The sequence below is a fragment of the Manis javanica genome, chromosome 13 (genome assembly GCF_040802235.1).
Source record: "Manis javanica isolate MJ-LG chromosome 13, MJ_LKY, whole genome shotgun sequence".
NCBI classification, from domain to species: Eukaryota; Metazoa; Chordata; class Mammalia; order Pholidota; family Manidae; genus Manis; species Manis javanica.
In genome coordinates, this window is record NC_133168.1 from 68,933,477 (window position 1) to 68,951,435 (window position 17,959).

Below are 17,959 nucleotides of genomic sequence, written 5' to 3' on the forward strand. Positions count from 1 at the left end.
TATTATATGAAAGTATGTTTGATATGTTTAATCTGATTGAATTGAGTGACCTATGGGTAATAGTATCATTCATTTGGAGAATCCTCCAGTTGACAAAAATAAGTTGTAATCAAGACATGGCTGCAGAGGAGGAAAAATGAGGTATTTATTTAATGATTTTTTTTCTCAAAGCAAATGAGTGATTATGTTATAAATCTCCCAATATGAGACGGTTTTAATAACAGGGAACTATTAATGTCAACCATAATAAATGTTGATGTCTTTGTTTAAACCCAACTTTAAAATGATTGTGAGACATATTCTTTGCCATGGCTAAGACAGGAGCAATTATTGAAAGGGATTGACTTTGAATTAAATCCCCCTGAAGAAAACAATAAACAGGTAACAGCTAAAAATTATGAAACTCATTTATTTCCCAGGTGCACCAAAGCAATTAGATATCTCCTTTCAACTGCCTATAGGATATAACAAATCATCCAAATGATTACTTGCTCAGAAAAGCATGTACTTGTTCCTTTCATACTCTACCTGAAAAATTCACTTTTTCTGATTTTTTGTAAAAATTTCAGTCACATTAAACAGAAGTATTTCTAACTGTGAGTAGAGAGGAATCTCCAGCTACATTTACTGGACTCGAGCCCTATGTCTAAGGGGTAGACATTATTCACTTGTAACGAAAAGAAGTAATGTTTGGGGCTGCTAATACTTACAACAGCAAACACCCAGGAATGCTGAGTATCAGGAGCAATTTCCTTTATGGTCTTATGGCCAGAATTTCCTTTACGGTCCTTAGGCAAATATATTGGGAAGCAAACTCCTGGTTTCTGTTTTATTTTCCTTATGAGAGGATTCCCTCAGTAATTTTTTAGGGAAGAACAGATGAGAATGAGCAAGAGAAAAATAAACATAAATTCCTTAACCTTCACCAAATACTGTTGCTTCTTTCGTCTTTCACTCTTTTCTGCCTTTTCAGGTTTTAATTGAGTTTTTATATAACTCCATCTTTTATATCGTGTATCCTATCAATTATATTTCTCTGGAAATTATTTTTAGTGGATGCCAAGTAAACATGTGAAATATGTGCAGAGTTTTCTGTTTTCCTAAGTAAGTCCTTCTCTCAAAGGAAAGTATTTTTCCAGTACTTAGTCAGCTGGGCTGGAGCTGAGTCTTCCCATTTCCCGAGTTAGTTAAGTCAGTTACTTTTCTCCTTCCCCTGTTGGAAGCATGAGGAGGTTCCTTTCTGACCTTCATAGTGAGAGCCTGTTGGCCTCCAGATGTTAAAATTCAAGAGACTATTATGGCCCCTAAAATAGGCCCATTCAGGTTGTTTAACTCTCAAGATAGTCAATCCTGAGCCTCCATTTACAGAACTTCCAAATAGTTCTGTGTCTCTTTATCTTTCTATTTATGACACACCATGAGGTCATATAAGTGCCACCAATACCTGTCCAAAATCAGAGCTCATTTTCATCTTTCACCTTTTTATATTTGTAATCTTTTCACAATGGTGAAAAGCACAGCTCCCTCCATCTACTATATATTTACTTATTTACCTTAAACCAGAATGTCTGTCAGCTCGTTTCAGATTTGTCTAGTCATACTGTTGCATAGAACCCAAACAAGCCTACTGACTAGACTTCAGTAATTATCTGTTCAGTAAAAAATATTCACCAATTTCTGTTTTGACTGAGCATATAGTCAAATGCTGGGTTCAAGAGATGATTTAGTCTTCCCTGCATTTAGTGTGGTTATGCCATTCATTTGAAATAGGTATTTTTGTTTCTGCTGTTTGCTTTGGTTTGCATTATTAGTTTTAGGTATGTGAATTGTGTCATGATTCTACAAGCCAAACTTATGAAAAGTTACAGTTCAGCAGTGTGACTTTTACAGAATATTTCCACTTGTTGTCAATCCCCATCTTTTTCCCCATTCACACATATCCCTCCACTTTACCAATCTTGTTGGTTTTTGCATTGTGCTCTTAGATTTCTTAATGTGCAAATGGGCATTTTTAGACATAGCTCATTTCTCCTTTTTCTTACACAAAAGAAGTATATTATAGATGGTATTTGGTACTTTGCTATCTTCACCTCATGGACATACCATGGACATCTCTGCATATCAGCTCATGGAGATTTTCCTGGGTCTTTAATAAATTGCACAATAGTCTATGTTTACACTACCATCCTCCTACTTATGGACATTTAGATTGCTTCAAATATGTGTGATAACAAACAGTGCTGCAATAAATAGTATTGTATACATACATTTCTCTACTGTTGGCTGCACATCTCCAGGCTAAATTCCTAGAGGTGGGACTGGTCAAAAGTAAAATGTGTGTGCATTTTGTTAAATATTCCAAAATTCTACTCCAAAGTGGTTATTTCCACCATCATCCTTGAGAATGCCTGCTTCATTCACCACAGCCTCACTAACTGTGTTGTCATACTTTTAAACTTTTATCAATTTTATAAGTGAGAAACAGTATCAACATATTTTTAATTAATAGTTCTCCATGTATGAGTGAAGCTTAATATTTTTTTGTGGGCTTAAGAGCATTTTATTATCTTGTGTGTGTGAATTTTCTACTCACATGCTTATCCCATTTATTCCATCAGGATTTTGTTCATAATCTCTTATTTTTAAAACAAGTTCTAAACATATTTGGAATATTAGTCATATATCCATAAGGTATTCTGTAAGCATTGTTTTTTCAGCTTGTCATTTGTCTTTGAGTTCAGAATTTTCAAAAATGTTTAGTCATGATGAGAAAACCTATTCTTAAATACAGATTAAAAAGGAATTCACTCATTTCCCTCCCTTAAACTCTACATGGTTCATTTTTTTCTTTTTTTACTTTTCTAGCCCTGATCAATTCACAGATTATTGTTCTGTATGGTTTGAAGTATAGATCCAGTATTAAGATTTTAGTAAATGGCTAATACATTGGCACAGCAATATTTATTAAGTAATCATCCTTGTCCAGTGGTTTGAGACCCTCTCTTTATCTACACTAAATAACCTTTTGTACTTGGGTCTATTTCTGGAGATTCTATTCCTCTCCAATACTCTGCTTGTCAGTTTACTGGTCATTACTGATCTGTTTTAATTATGAGGCTTTATAATATGTTTGCTGTCTGGTATAGTAGCCTCCCATGCCATTATAACTTTCCTATTTTTTTTCTTAAATATTTTTGTCTATTTGCTTTCTATATGACCTTTAATGTCAAGTTATCTTCCTTAATATAAGAAGCTTGTTTTCTTTTTAAAATTTCACTTGTGTTAAAATTTTTAATTAGCTAAGGAAAAAGACATTTTATAATGTTGAGCCATTCTATTTTGAAAGGAGGAGTATCTTTGCATACATTTAAGTATAATTTTATCTCATTTAGGATTCTTTTAAACTTTTCTTCATATAGGGCTTGCTTGTTATGATTGTTCTGAAGTATTAACTCTTTTTCATCTATTATGATGACATGTTTAACAAATACAGCACAAACTTTTAAATATCAGTAGGTAGCAAGCAAGATAAAGAGATTGACTTACATGGAATAGAGAGAATATTGTATTTACATTGGGGTTTTAGAAGGAAGTAATAGAGAACATTGGGAAGATGTAACACTTTGAGAACTTTTATTTGAGAAATTACCACAAACACAGAAAATTACCATGCGGGAAAGATGAAGCACATGCGTTGATACCTAATAAAAATGTAGAACAGAAGCACAAGAAACTGAACCAAAAAGATGGCAAAGAGAAAATGTAAATTATCTCTAAGAAAATAGGAATTAGACTGTTGAATTCTCAATATAGTAAAGCAAAGCATAACATGATGATATATTTTATAACCTGGGAGAACGTAACTCTCAACCTAGAGTTTATTCCTGTTAAAACATTTTTGAGAATTAGCATGAGATTTCCAGAAAAACAAAATCTTAAAGAAGTAGCCACTAACAGACATCTCAAAGGGGGATTTTTCAGGCAAAAGGGAAACTACACAGCTTGAACATGTGAACTACAGAAGGGAATGGTGAGTCAAAATAATAGTAAATTTGTGAGTCAATGCAAACAGTCATTAGAATTGTAATATATAGTGCAAGTATAGCCATGAATAATAATAGGGAGAAAATGTCTGGAAATAGATTACTAGAAGAGAAGATTATGGATTTGAAAGGAGATTGATCAGATTTAAAGAAGTCAAAGGCATTTGTATTGTTTGTAAGAAGGGTAAACATCAATTAACTTAAGCATTCTTGCTTATCACACTGTGGTAAATACTAAAAGAGGAACTACAGGATACAAACTCCAAACAAATGGGAAGTTATAAAAATAATTGACATAGGTAAAAGGAGAAAGAGATTAACCCCAAAAAAGCAAGAATGAGGGTCTAAAATATGATAAAACACAGAAGGCGCTAAAATGGATGATACAACAGTTATTATGAGTATAAATTAAATGAATTCTTAAGCTATACAACAGAAATCACAATTTCGTTCAGAAATACAAAATTCAGTAATAAGCAATTCACAACAGATCTGACTAAAAGATAAGCGCTGTTGCAATTGACAGTCAGGCATGAATAAAATTCTACAAGACAAGAAGCTGCTCCTGAAATGCCAATGTAGCCCTACTGATACTTATTTTACAAAACAAAATCAAGAAGAAATTGAAAAATCTGAATTAGAGCTCTTAGAGGAGTTCATTCATTTTTCAAAAACTTTTCAAAGCAAAAACACAAAGCCTGGAAAGTTTATACTAAGTTCTACCAATCATTCAAGGAACAGAAAATTCTAGTAATACAAAGAAGAATCTTAAATGAGAAAAAAAGTGAAGATACCCTAACATAATACAAGGCTAGCAGAGCTTTGACCCCAAAACAAGTTAAGTACAGTATAAAAAGAAAATTCATTGCATAGATTAAAAAATTTGAAGAAAATATAAGCACACATCCAATATCAAAATAAAATATATAATGAATACCTCAAGAATGCAAGTTTAATTTAAATATTAAAATTTTAACATCATTGATGACATTAATAAATTAAGGAGGAACATTTCTTTAAGTTTGTAAATGGCATTAATAAAACAAAACTACTCTATCATTATTATTACCATGAACTAGTATGATATAAGTTTACATGGAGAGGAGAAAATGAGTAGGGAAATAAGAGCAGGTAAAAGAAAAGCAAAAATGCCTACAGTTGAAAACAAAACAAATTTACCAGTATGGTAATGTTGTCAACTAATACATTTATTGGAAACTATTTTAAAATGATGTTGTCAGCTTACACATTTATTAAAGACTATTTTAAAAGATACCTTTATCAAGGAAGGGATAGTTAGATGGCCCCCATATAATTGAGTGGTACACAGAATTTTATTGTTTTTCTTGTGTTTACCATTTATCATGGCATCAGGACACTGCCAAAGGAAACAATCCCTTACTGCATCACAAAAAGTAGTATCGTCATGACTGATGCAAAAGTACCATGGAGGCAGAGTAGATCTGCAGTTGGACTAGAAAGGCTTCATCTCTGGTTCAGGGAAAACCAAGTCTGGCTTTTGACTCTTGGCCAAGGGAAGGGCAGTGGTATTTATGACGTGTTGATTAAGGTCGCAGTCACCCTGGTGACTCCCAGGGTTAGCTCTTTACTTAAGTTTGTATCGGACCTACCTGCTTTGACAAGCCTAGTTTGATGATGGGACAAACTGCTTTTTAAGGACTGGCAGGTTCTCTGAACTAATGAAGCAGATTCTCACGCAGGCTTCTGGATATAGAGATTCAACACAGTACAAAAGCGCCCCTGGCCCAATGGGAGCTGGTGCCGTGGGATACCTCTTGCTCCCAGTGCTTGCCTGCGCCTTCCTCTCTTGCTTCGCCATGTTCTTCGTCTTTAAATAGAAGCTTTATGGGACTACACTCTGTCGAGTCATTTCAAATACACATACTGTGGAAAATAACACAAACATCTTACATAGTAACTGTCAGCAATATATTCATATGTCAGTGAGCACGTACATACTAATTTTGTATATTCCAGATTCCAATAGTTAGGTGGCTGAAATCCTTCCACTATATAGAAGAAGAATATTTCATTGATGGTCTTTTTCAGTATTGATTACATTAAGAGGCTAATCAAAAGAAAGGATTGTTTGTTTAAATTGAGTATGCTATTAAAAAGAAAACAAGGGCAGTCAGTGATAGCACGTATGATTCAAGTTACATTCCATCTGCTTGAAATAAAAAAGCATTAGTAAAATAAAAATGACATTATATTGACCCCAAATAGGTAAATTGGTTTTAGAAAAATAATAACGTACATATTGCATTAATGTCAATTTAATGCTATTGCTTTACAATTTTACCTAATGCAATTCATTCTGACTTTGAAGTCAACAATGTCCTTAAATCTAAGAACTCTATACTTTAATAGCATTCTGATAGTATCTTTTGCTTCTCGCTAAAGCCAAACAAATCCTTTTTTCATTAAAATACTTATTATTATATTGCTCAAGACTGAAAACCTGCTTTAGAATATTTACCCATTCACCATTAGGGCTTTTTTTTTTCCTTTTATATTTTATGAACAGCCTGACATGAACACCCAACCCCAAATATAAACGTTTGAATATTAAGCATTACTCAAATTGAGGAGCCAGTTTTGTGTTGTGAAATTCTAAGACTTATTTTTTAGGAAAGCACAGTGTGCAATTATTTCTAATAAATAAGATAATGATGATATGATTCAGGAACAAAGATCACAAATCTGTCTTTTCTGCTGAGGTTCACTGTGGAAATTGTTCTGTAATCTATATAAAAGTAGGACAAAATATATTTTTTTGAAATGGAATTGAATGAGTTTATTCCTCTTTCATATGAGTTCTTTTAAATGTACAGGGCAAATGAATATTTTCAAGTAACTACAAATTGCTTCTTAGTCTTTACAATTTATTCTGAAACTGTGATGTGGCAGGAGCAATGAGAAAATGGTCTTGGACTATAAAGTATAAGCTGACATAAGTTTCTGAAAAATACTTAAGTAGTGCACCTTATAAAATCATCATCTCTTTTTACACTAGATGACTTCTTTTATTTGCAGAAATTTCTTAGTATTGTAGAAAAAGTGGTGCAGTGTTGTAAGGACTTATGCTGGTATTTTTAAAGCAGGGCCATTTTCTCTTAATCCCACTTCTGAATCATAATAAAACAAAATAAAACAAAGCAAAAATACAAAAATTTATGGGTTGACTTCCATTAAAAGGCAAAGAAGGGTGGCATCCAAGAAAAAAATATAAAGGTGTCTGGAGAAACCTCTGCTTCCGGGAAGATGAAGTAGATATACTTTTTCCCATTTTTCTGGCTCAGTACAATTACCACCCTGGATCTTACATGTAAAATACACACAAAATGACTGAACGGTAGAGAGAAGGCAGATAAATTAGGAAGCTTGAGACCCCAGGAATGACACTGTGGCGGGATCCGTGGGTTTTCTGTTTGCCTAATATCCCAGACTTGAGGTGAAGGAGCCAGATACCCAGTAGTGTCAGAGGACATAGACCAGAGGAAACCGAAGGAAAACTGTACTCTCCCCAATCAAAGGATCAGAAAGGACAGCGTAGAAGGAGAAGTTTTTGATGATAATCGCTCTACTCCAGCCAAACACTAGAAAAAACCACGGTGCTACCATCCCTACTCTCACCAGCAAATGCCCGTAGGGCCGCCCAGACTTAAATCCGGGACAGACTATGAAGGAGGCCCTCACCTCCTGCAGGAGCGACATCAGAGAAGGCCCCGCAGGGGGCCAGCGTGCTGATCGCCCCTGGGTCCTGATGAAGCCCATCAGTGGTGTCAGGATCCCCGTGCTGACTTCACCATCTGCTGCTGCACTGCTCTAAAGAAGTCAGATACAGTCACTTGTCTTTTAAGGTTTATGTTCAATTGAAAGAGACATACAAAAGTAAAACTATTTTATTTATAATTCTGTGAGATTTGAAACCTCTATGTACTGAATTTTAACTCCTCTAACACTATACACCTCACATAACGCCCCTTTAAATTCTGAATTTACAGTGCCCATTAGGAACAGGTTATTTTTATTTTTCCTACTGAGTAAAAAGGTAACAAATGTTATTTCAGTGGTCTTATTAGGATGTATAACGTTAACTTGCCTGCTATTAAGAACACGAAGGCTCTTAGTCACATGAGCTTTCCTCGGCCATAGCTCTTCCAGATGCGGGAGCAACTGCAGCCACCACGGGCCTCCTCCTACTTTCCTCCTCTTCAATCTTTCGATTAAGGGCTGCCAGCTCTGACCCCTGGGGTTAAGCTATTGATTAAGAGACTAATAGAGCTGCAAACTAGTACATTATATTGAGTGAACCTTTTAGGGCCTGCTCCATTGTACAGTTCCCGACCTGTGGCCCAGGCTGGACAGAGGCTCTTGTGATAAAAGGCGGTTGCAGAGGGCTTCTGGCAGGCTGGCCCCTTTCCTGCTCCCTCATACCAACTTTGTGTATTTGTTTGTTTTGGTTTTTTTGCTTGCAGCTCGCACCCAAGTTTAGGCAATTGTAGTTATTTTCCAGCTGATCCCAGCAGTTTCATTCTCTACCTCTGGAGTATTATCTGCCGGGAAAATGTTGTTCTGCTCTGATTTCCAGAGTAGACTGTGCAGTGTCCAAGACGGAGCCATAAGATTAGCCAGGATCTCGTTCTTGCCTTGAAACTCCCCAAACAGATCATTGTAAGCAGAGTGTTTGCTCACTATGCCCTTTGTAGTTAAGGATCTTGAGATCCACCAATTGCCTTTCTATTTGCCTGTAAATATTTCAGTCTATGAGAAATTGAGTATTTGTCTCATAAATACACTTTTCATCTCTCCCGAACAATTCTTGGCATCCTCCTCAACTTCCCTGAGCTCATCGTCTCTCATTTTCTCCTCTTTTCCCTTTGCTGGTACAACATTTCTTCTATCAAAGCTATTATATGGGTACAACTGATGGAAGGAATCCATCATCCTTGTCCAGGTAACTGTTCTAATTCTTTCTTCTGGAAATGACTCACTTGAAAACCAGTAGAAGACATAATTCCAGGTTATTGTTTTCTGGACCTGGCCATGAATTCAATATCTGGGTCTTAATTTTCTTCGAGATATTCCATGTTACAGATCAATTCAGTAGTGAAACTCTCAGAAGACATTCTAGAACAGGGTATTTCTCCTACTTGTGGCCTCATGCAGAGCAGATGCTTGGAGAATTCAGTAGGATTCCACAGAGACACATACATATAGCACTGAAGTGTTGGGAAGATTTCCTATAGCAACATAATCTGTTCCAGAGAGGCAGGGCTGGAACCTCCACCTTCACTCTGGCCTTCTGCCCTGACTCCGGAGCAGCCCAAGCCCTCAGGAGGCCAGAATCAAATCACAAAGGCTGTTAACCTCAGGCAAACTCACTCTCCCTTAGTTAAATGGCATAGAAACAAAATGAGAAATGTGGGAGCCTCTTTAAGCAAACTCTTCTGTCATTTTCACTTGCTCTTATCATTTCAGGGGTACTTCCAAACTCTGGCCCAGATGTTGAAGGTTTAAAGCAAATGCTTTATTTTGCTTCAGCCCTGGGTACAGCCATTTTTTTCAATGACCTATGGCTCCTTTTAATGCTATATGGCATTTGAAAACAGATCAGATCACTAAAAGCCCTTTCTTGATATGTCACAATTTTTTTTCTCTCAGCTTGTCATTTCTCTTTTGAATTTTCTCATGGTGCTCTTTTTCAATTCCATGCAAAGTTTGTGGTTAATATGAGGGTATCAATTAATATTTCATTTTATCGAGTCTAGATTTGGAGCCATAGAAGTCTCTCCCAATAACCACATGAAAGTCTCTCCGTCCCTCCCTCCCACCCCGCACCAATTCCCTGCAGCACTTGTGTTATTGTTTCTGTATTTATATCTATAATTCATTTGGAGTTTATTCTTGTGTGAGGCATGAGAAATGGTTTAAATTTATCTTTTTCCAAATGGCTTTCCAGTTGTCCCAACACTTGATTAAAATTTTACCTTTGCCACAATGATTTGATATGCCAACTTTATCATTCACTAAGTGTTTACATGTTCTTCTGTTTCTGTGCTCTCTTTTCCATTGCAAAAGCTTGTTGTCTATTTATGTTAACACACTTTTCTCAGTACAGAGGTGTCATATTGCATTTAATATTGACTTAATATTACGTATTAAGTATTTATATATATATATTTTGACATATTAAAGATATAGTATTCCCCTCGATAGCTCTCTATCTTCAACTATTCTCAAATGCTTTTTTTTCCATATATTTTCCCCTGTATTACCAACCTCTCTAGGTTCAGAAAACAAAACACTTAGGAAAAACTTAAAGTATAAAAGCTCCTTTGTTCAAGTATGTTTTGTTTAATTTTTCTCTTTTTGATGTTATCATTCTCTAGGAAAAAATAAGTATTTTTCTATTGGTAACATATGAAATTCTTTCTCTTTGAGGTATTTCAAAAAAGTTGAATTCCTAACATAATCTAAATGTAAATCTAAATCCACATGATATAGTATATAAATTGGGTTATTAAACTGGTAGACTGTACCCATCTTACCCACTACTGACTTTTTAGCACCAATATATTCTGGAACATAGTCTGTACCTAATACATATTTATTGATAAATAAAACTATGTCATTCTGTACTTGGATTTTTTTCCTCTCTACACTCAGCTCTTGTTAATTAGGTAGGCACGGTATGAATTACAATTTCTTATTATTTAACTCTTCATAGGCAAAAGAAAATGATGCACTGACATAATTACTGACATTATAAGTCATATTCTGCCTACAAATATAAAATGTAAACAGTCAGCGAAGAGTGTGAAAGACTGTAAAATGAAGTCAGTTGAGGAGAAAACTGTTTTAAAAGGGAGATTTGATTAGGTGTTCAATTTACCTTAAGGCTAAACCCATTAAGCTGAAAAAATGGAAGGGCCTCAAGGGCACAGGAAGCAAAAGTGGTAAATTACAGTGGTGAATTGTGCAGGACAACAAAATGATCTAATAAACTAGTAATTTGCCATATTATTATGAGCTAGAAAGACAATTTAATGAAAACAATTTGGTTTATATTGCTTCTAGCCTACTTGTGTAGTTTCACAATCATCTGTGAAAAAAAAGTTTAATTCTTTTAGTCATAGGAAAACATTCTTACAAATTAAAATTGATGCTACTAACATGGGTATTTTAATACTGTTGTTAATGATCATAGTTATAAGGCATCCACTCAAATGCCACAATAAATTAAGTCATAGTTATAATCTAGACATTATTTTAATCTTTCTGTTTATGTCCTTCTGATTAGGGAATGGGTTTTCTTTCATTCCAAAATATTTACTGAAGACATTTTTCTATTTTTCCCCTCTAGTGGAATTTTTGAAATAATCATGGTTATAAGACCTTTTTATACATTCTTTGGTGGGTATTATGAGAGGAGTTGAATGAAGGAATATTTTCATGTCCTGAAGTTTCTATACTGCTAGTAAGAATTATTTAAAAAGTATTAGAACAGAAAATATCTTAAAGCTACTTTGTATCCTTTGGGAAAACACAGCAATTAAATGTGAAGAAACTTTACCAATTGCATTAAATTTTAGTATTAAGTTCAAAGTTTCATTTTTTTAACCAAAGAATGACTAATGTTTGGAAAAATTAGTCAAGCTCAAGTGTGACAGAGATAAACCTTTCCATGAAATTTACCTCTCTAAAACTATTACATTTCATGTGATGCTTTCTCAAAAGTATCTACAGGTAATGTCATGCTTGATGATGAAATGTTGAACCTATTGTCTTTAGTTCACTAGTATGTCAATGCTACCACACTATTTATATATATATATATTTTTTAATTGAAGTATAGTTGATTGTGGGTAAAATTGGAATATTTCCAGAATCTCTCACCTGGCCTTAGTGCATCTCCATATCAATAGGTGATTACAAAGGGGGCAGAGAGCAAGCACACACCTGGACCAGAGAGGTTTGTTGGGGTCCTTTACAGCTGGGTAGTGAGAGACATAGGTGAGCAGAAGTAGACAGCAGCTTGTAGGCAATAAACAAGTTTTTCCCACTTTAGTTCTTCCTTTGACTGATTTTGGCTTCAAAGGTTATTTGCCCTAGGCTGGGAACATATTTTCCCCCAGAGTTACACTGATATACAATCTTAAATTAGTTTTAGGTGTACAACACAGTGGTTCAACAGTTACCTGTAGAGAAGGCAGAAACAGCAGAATTAATTGTGATACTTTGGGTTCAGTTTTTAGAGAAGTTGTAGGCTTGGAGAGGAGCTGGAAGACATCTTGCCAAAACCCCGAGAACATCACCAGGGCTCAAGTTCTGCTAACCAAGAGGTGGGAATTCTTGCACTCTTGCCCTGCCCAGATCTTTGGGAATATCCACTTCCCAAGACTGATGACTATAAAACCCCAGAATTTTTTCCTTTTGCTGATGTAGTACCTTCAACTCAGCCCTTCACTACCTCTGTAGTGAACTATTTTATTAAGTCTTGCTGTCACCAGTCTGGACTCCTGTGTTTCCTTGGCTTTCTTGACCTAACATTATCCACCTTATTAAACCCTCACCCCAACTAATGCAGTTACTATCTGTCAACATGGAAAGATGTTATAGAATCATTGGCTATATTCTTCATGCTGTATACCATCCCTACCATGCTATTTGTATTTATATTACATTGGAGATCCTAGCTATTGCAGTAAGACATAGGGGAAAAAGATTTAAGATTCTGAAAGGACAAGAATGTGGAACAATTAGAATTCTCATACCTTGCTGATGCAAATGTAAAATTTTAACTTGACATGTAAAGTCCTTACAAGTGATCTTTCCTGTGTGGCCAAGGAAAATCTGGGCAAATTGAAAATCAGTAACTCTATTTGCTCCCATAAGAAAATAGAGATCCCAGGGCAAACCACCACCCCGCAATTGTTACAGTAGGCAGATAGCCAGACATGAGTAGGGAAGGTGAGGACCTGTGGCCATGTTTACATTTGCCTAGATACTTGCTTATATTCTGCACATTCTGTGTAAGTGTTCTTGTGGATTGTGGAGTGAGGGTACAGATAACAGACTGGCCAAAACTATCTAGTTCCAGCATGGAAGAGAAATTGACCCAAACTTCACCCCCAAATCCATAACATACTAAAAATCACACCCCTCTGTCATTAGCATAGTACAAGTCACACCTCACTGAATCATGACAGTTCCAATGGGGACCAAATATAGTAAAAAACCCCTTTGCCCAATATAAGGACCAAGCAAGCCCAAACTCTGAAAAAACTTCACCTGTCCCCTTTGATACCTAATCCTACATAGTGAATATTCATGTTTCTACATATAAAAAAGGCTCCTCATTGTTCCCTTGGCATGGCCAATGTCCGAACTCTCTGGGTCTGCCCACACACCAACTCTCAAGCATATACTTTTATCTTTTTCTAATCCTTCATTCTCCAGATAAACTCTTAAAGCTCAACTGCTTTTGTGACCATTCTTGGAATTCTTTCTTGCAATAAGGCCAAGGACCTATTTCCAGTAACATAATGTGGAGGGAAAGGTAGATACAGAAGGAAACAGCTGAGATCTGTTTACCTGGAACAAAGGCCATTGTGGCCATAAACTAGTAGGAACACTTAAATGGTTATTTTTTTAACTGTAGTAAAATATAAATAATATAACATTTACCATTTTTAAGCTTTTTAAAAATGGACAGTTTTGGCATTAAGTCCATTCACATTAATGTGCAACCATCACCACTATCCATCTCCAGAATATTTTCATCCTCCTAAATTGAAATCTTGGTACCCATTAAACAATTCCCTATTTGCCCGCAGCCTAAATTAGATTCCACCATTCTAATTTTTGGCTCTGTGATTTTGACAATTATCTCACATAGGTGGAATCCTACAACATTCGTCCTTTTGTTTGTAGTTTACTTCACTTAGCATGTCTTCAAGTTTCATTCATGTTGTGGCAATGTCAGAATTTCCTTTTTAAGGCTGAATTGATTCCACTGTGTTTATACACCCCATTTGTTTATCCATTCACCCAGTGATGGACATCTAGGTTGCTTCCACCTTTTGGTTATAGTGAATAATGCTACTGTGAATACTGGTGCACAGATACCTGTTTGAGTCCTTGCTTTTATTTAGTTTTAGTATATGCACAGATATGGAGCTGCTGAATTGTGGTAATGCTATGTTTATTTTTTTGACGACCTGCCATACTGTTTTCCACAGTGGCTGCACCATTACCTTCCAACTAGTAATCCACGAAAGTTCTAATTTCTCCACATCCTCACCAAGCTCACTATTTTTGTTTTTGATTTGGTGTTTTATAATAGTCATCCTAATGGGTGTGAAGTGGTATCACATTATGGTTTTGATTTTGATTTCCCTGCGAATTAGTGATATTGAGCATCTTTTCATTGCTCTTTGGCCATCTGTTTATCATCTTAGGAGAAATGTCCATTGAAGTCCTTTGCCCATTCTTTAATTGGGTTGTTTGGTTTCTTTGGTGTTGCTAAATGGTAATTCTTTACAAACTGCTAGAGATTGAGTGTGAACTGGTATGAGATTGAGAAGTCCAGGGGGCAGCATGAGGGGAACCATGCATACTTTGGTGTGCTTTACTTTCAGAAAGTTCACCAGGTTTCATGGTAAAGACTGTATAAATGTCCACTGGTGACTAGAGTGATCTTTGTGAAATATTCTCAGAGCTTTCTCCATAACAGGCCTACTCTCCAGAGTAAGGTCAGAGCCTCACTAGCTTACATTCACAGCTCGGGGAAGAGAATTCCTTCCACTCATCTCCCTTTAGCCTTTCTTCCTCAAATAAAGAAGGAAAAAAGTCAACAAGGGTCAGAGTTCCAAGGAAATAAGTTGGAATGTTGCAGTCAGGGGAGAGAGTAGGGAATCAAAGAAAAAACCTGTCATTGGAGAAGTACACTGAGACTTATATCACAGCCCAGAGACACAGGCCTGTTAAAAAACTAGTGGTTTAATTGGAAAATTATATAATACTCCCCCACCACATCAGTGAGGCTAAAACATGACAACAGTAAATGATAGCTGCAAGAGCTAAAAGACACAGACCTTCTCTAAGGGGGAGTGCTTAGCAGATCCCAAAATTAAGAGGGGAGACAAAAGCAAGGACAGTAGAGGAATTTCAAGCCTATGAGACATATAGCTAAAGGAACACTAAATACAGCCCAGCTTCTAGCCAGATGACCATAATCCTAACATAAGGCTTACTTTCTTTACTTCCTATTATAGAAAACAATATGTTCAGCTATCAACAAAAGTGACGAGCTGGCAAGGAGGCAAGAAGAAAAAAGTAGTATGAAGAGACAGAGCAAACATCAGAACCAGACTCAAATATAACACAGATTTTAGAATCTTCAGATGGAATTTTAAATAAATATCATTCTTTGTATTTTTAGTTTTTTGAGAAACTTCCATACTGCTTTCCATATGTTTTAATTTAAAAAGTAAAAGAAATACAATTCACTTGTTAAAAGCTCTAATGAAGAAAGCACTGCAGGAAGAAATGGGAAACAGAAACAGAAAGATAGAAACTCTAAGAAAATAAAAAGGAAATGTAAGAAATCAATCAAAAACAGTGAAGAAGAAATGAAGAATACCCTCAATAGATGCATCAGTAGGCTAGACACAATCAAGAAAAAGAATCAGTGAGCTTGAAGATTTGTCAGTGCAAACCTTCTGTGCTGAAATATAAATAGAAAACAGAATGAAAAATAAACAGAGAAGAACATCAAAGAACTGTAGGACAATTTCAAAAGAGGTAGCATATGTGTAATTGACATACCAGAAGGAGAAAAAATTGAGATTGGGACAGAAGACGTATTTGAAGCTACAATGGTCAAGACATTTCTAAAGTGGCACAGCTACTTTTGAAAACATTCTGGCAGTTCTTCAAAATGCTAAACATGGAGTTAACATATGACTGAGCAATTCCGCTCTTTGGGGTATACCCAAGAGAAGTGATAATAAATGTCTACACAAGCATGTGCACATGACTATTCAGAGCAACATTATTCATAAGGACAAAAAGTGGGGAACAACCCAAGTATCCATGAACTGATGAATGAATTAACTTAATGTGTTAATCCATGCAATAGTGCACCATTTGGCACTAAAAAGGAATGAAGTCCCAAAATGTGCTTCAACATAGATTGACCCTGAAACCACTGCACTAAATGAGAGAAGCCATACACACACACACAACTAAGCATACATTGTATGGTTCTACTTATATGAAATATCCAGAATAGGTAAATCCATAGGATAGATATGAAGCAAGTGGTTGCTTAGGGCTAGAGGGAGAGAAGAACAGGAGTGATGCATTCTTCTTGGTATAATTAAAATATTCTAAAATTAGTCGCACTGGTTACAATTGTGGGAGTCTACTGAAAACACTGAATTACATACTTTAAACGGGTGCATTTTATGGTATGTGAATTATAGTAAAGCTATTATTTTAAAAACAGGATCTTGAAAAGATATAAAACTGTTAATATAAATAGTGCAAATATAAATACATTAATTCAACACTCTGAAAAACATAAGGGAAATTAATGAAAAAGTTTATCAAGTTTTCCAGGTAAAAATATATGAAATAAAAACAGCACTAATAATCAGAAAGAAAATGTAACTTAAATAAGTATGACATTTATAAGAATAACAAATGTATAGAGCACCTAACAATTATCTGATCAGGAATATGCAAAAAAATTATAATTACAAATGATAAAACATTACTTAAAAGATATCAAAATGTCCTCTAAAAAGAGAGAAGAATATTACTTCCTGGGAAAGGAAGTCTAGTGTAAAGATGCCAGTTCATCACAAAGTAGCCTCTACAGTCAATGAAATAGCAATTAAAATTTGAACAATCTTTTGGTGGAACCTGACAATAATGCACAGAAATAGTCAAAAATCAGTAAGATATTCTTGACATAGAAACAAATTGAAGAACTTACTCTTGTGGTTATCAATACCTACCATAAAGCAATACATGTTAGATAGGACACAGGACCTTTCAACAAACATACACTAGATACAATAAGAATGAGAAGCAAAAGCATGAATGTAAGAAATCTGAGAGTAAATCCTGCAGATCAGCGGCAAAACGATGGGTGAGGACCATCATTTGTCCACATAAGAAAAAAAAAATGAAGCTGGATTTCTTTTTGAAGCGCTACTCAAACAGGACAAGGGAGATGAAGGTCTACAAATAGGAAAGACAATCTCTGAAAGTTTTCAGAAACCAAGTTAGGAGATTATCTTCATAAACCCTGGAGTGGCAAAGATACTTAAGCAAAACCCAAACATCTTTAAAACAAATTAAATAATCAATCATCTACACTTGATTAAAAGTAAGAACTTTTTTTTATCACAAGACTTCAGAGAGTATAAAAATAAGGCATAGATTTGCAGAAGGTAAGTGAAATTTATCAACTATACAACAGCAAAGATTAATATATTCAATACATAAAGTATCCTACTAGTGTGTAAGAAAAAGATAAACAACCCAAAGGGAAAATGGGTGAAAAATATGACCAGGCATGTCCAGAAGAGGAAAAACAGAAGGCTCACAAGTAAATGAAAACATGTACTTTTTAAAAATTTTTAATCAGGGAAATGCATATTATAACCATAATGAAAAATACCATCAGACTATCAGACTGCTAAATGGCTGTCTAGCAAATTTGATATAAAGCAATGGAAATTCTCATTTACTATTGGTGATAGTACAAATTGGAATAGCCACTTGGGAAAAGTGGTGAAATCCAGTAAATTTACCTAGGTAAACTTCATGTACCAGCAGTTCCAATCCTGGATATATATCCTAGAACTCTCAGATGC